Here is a 2,500-nt window from a genome sequence, read left to right as displayed (position 1 = left end):
GTTTTATCATGATTTATCTTTTGACATACTTGATGATTTGATACACTTTCCTGCAGCGTAGGATGGATCAAATCCAAGTGCGTTTTGAAATTTCTACCACACAATAATTCAGATGGTGCAACCCCAGTTGTCACCTGTGGAGTAATTCTATACTTTGTGAGGAACCTATTGATCCTTTCTCTCAAACTAAATTTGTTGCCCATTTTAATAATAGCAGATTTAAATGTACCCACTGCTTCCTCTGCCAACCCGTTACTTGCAGGATGGTATGGAGATGTAGTAATGTGTTCAATGCCATTTGCTGAACAAAATTGTTTAAATTCTGAACTAGTAAAGCTTGGACCGTTGTCCGAAACTATTTGGTCAGGTAACCGTGTGAACCAAAAATTTCTTTTAACTCAATAATTGTTTGCTGGGAAGTGATGCTGTCCCTCATTTTAACTTCCAACCACTTTGAGTGGGCGTCAATGAGTAGTAGAAACATCATAATTAGAAATGATCCCGCAAAATCAACATGAACTCGTTTCCACGGCTCAGTTGGCCAGTCCCAATTATGGAGTGGAGCTTTTGCTGGATGCTTAGCGTGTTTCTGGCAGCTAGCACACATTTTAACGAATTTTTCAGTGTCCGAATCCATATGTGGCCACCACAGCCACGACCTCGCTAAACTTTTCATTTTGGAGGTACCAACATGAGGTTCATGTAACAATTTCAGAATGTTAGACTGTAATGACAATGGTACAATGACTCTAGATCCCCAAAGAATGCAGTTATTTTCAATGCTCATTTCATTCATTCTTCTTTTGTAAGGAATTAGTTCTTCAGATACCTCATTTGGCCAGCCTATTTTACAATATTGATAAACCAATTGTAAACAATCATCTTTCATATGGAGGTGCATAAAAACGATGTGTTTTTTACACCGCCAATGGAGGTGCATAAAAACGGTGTGTTTTTTACACCGCCAACGGAGGTGCATAAAAACCGTGTTTTTTACACCGCCAATGGAGGTGCATAAAAACGGTGTGTTTTTTACACCGCCAACGGAGGTGCATAAAAACGGTGTGTGTTTTTTACACCGCCAACGGAGGTGCATAAAACGATGTGTTTTTTACACCGCCAACGGAGGTGCATAAAAACGATGTGTTTTTTACACCGCCAATGGTGCATAAAAACGGTGTGTTTTTTACACCGCCAACGGAGGTGCATAAAACCGGTGTGTTTTTTTACACCGCCAATGTAGGTGCATAAAAACGGTGTTTTTTACACCTCCAATGGAGGTGCATAAAAACGGTGTGTTTTTTACACCGCCAATGGAGGTGCATAAAACGATGTGTTTTTTACACCGCCAATGGAGGTGCATAAAAACGGTTTGTTTTTTTAAACCGCCAATGGAGGTGCATAAAAACTGTGTGTTTTTTACACCGCCAATGGAGGTGCATAAAAACGGTGTGTTTTTTACACCGTCAACGGTGGTGCATAAAAACGGTGTGTTTTTACACCGCCAATGGAGGTGCATAAAAACGGTGTTTTTTACACCTCCAATGGAGGTGCATAAAAACGTTGTGTTTTTTACACCGCCAACGGAGGTGCATAAAAACGGTGTGTTTTTTACACTGTCAACGGTGGTGCATAAAACGGTGTGTTTTTACACCGCCGAGAGGTGCATAAAAACGGTGTGTTTTTTACACCGCCAATGGAGGTGCATAAAAACGTTGTGTTTTTTACACCGCCAACGGAGGTGCATAAAAACGGTGTGTTTTTTTACACCGCCAATGTAGGTGCATAAAAACGGTGTTTTTTTACACCTCCAATGGAGGTGCATAAAAACGGTGTGTTTTTTACACCGCCAATGAGGTGCATAAAACGATGTGTTTTTTACACCGCCAATGGAGGTGCATAAAACGGTTTGTTTTTTAAACCGCCAATGGAGGTGCATAAAAACGGTGTGTTTTTTACACCGTCAACGGTGGTGCATAAAAACGGTGTGTTTATTACACCGCCAATGGAGTGCATAAAACGGTGTTTTTTACACGCCAATGTAGGTGCATAAAACGATGTGTTTTTTACACCGCCAATGGAGGGGCATAAAAACGGTTTGTTTTTTAAACCGCCAATGGAGGTGCATAAAAACGGTGTTTTTTACACCGCCAATGGAGGTGCATAAAAACGGTGTGTTTTTTACACCGTCAACGGGGTGCATAAAAACGGTGTGTTTTTTACACCGCCAATGGAGGTGCAATAAAACGGTGTTTTTTTACACCTCCAATGGAGGTGCATAGAAACGGTGTGTTTTTTACACCGCCAATGGAGGTGCATAAAAACGGTGTGTTTTTACACCGCCAATGGAGGTGCATAAAAACGGTTTGTTTTTTACACCGCCAATGGAGGTGTATAAAAACGGTGTGTTTTTTACACCGCCAACGGAGGTGCATAAAACGATGTGTTTTTTACACCGCCAATGGAGGTGCATAAAAACGGTGTTGTTTTTTACACCGCC

Source organism: Berghia stephanieae, chromosome 15 (genome assembly GCF_034508935.2).
Source record: "Berghia stephanieae isolate SIO BIC M18660-M18661 chromosome 15, UCSD_Bste_1.3, whole genome shotgun sequence".
Classification (NCBI taxonomy): domain Eukaryota; kingdom Metazoa; phylum Mollusca; class Gastropoda; order Nudibranchia; family Aeolidiidae; genus Berghia; species Berghia stephanieae.
Note: the sequence above shows the minus strand (reverse complement) of the source record.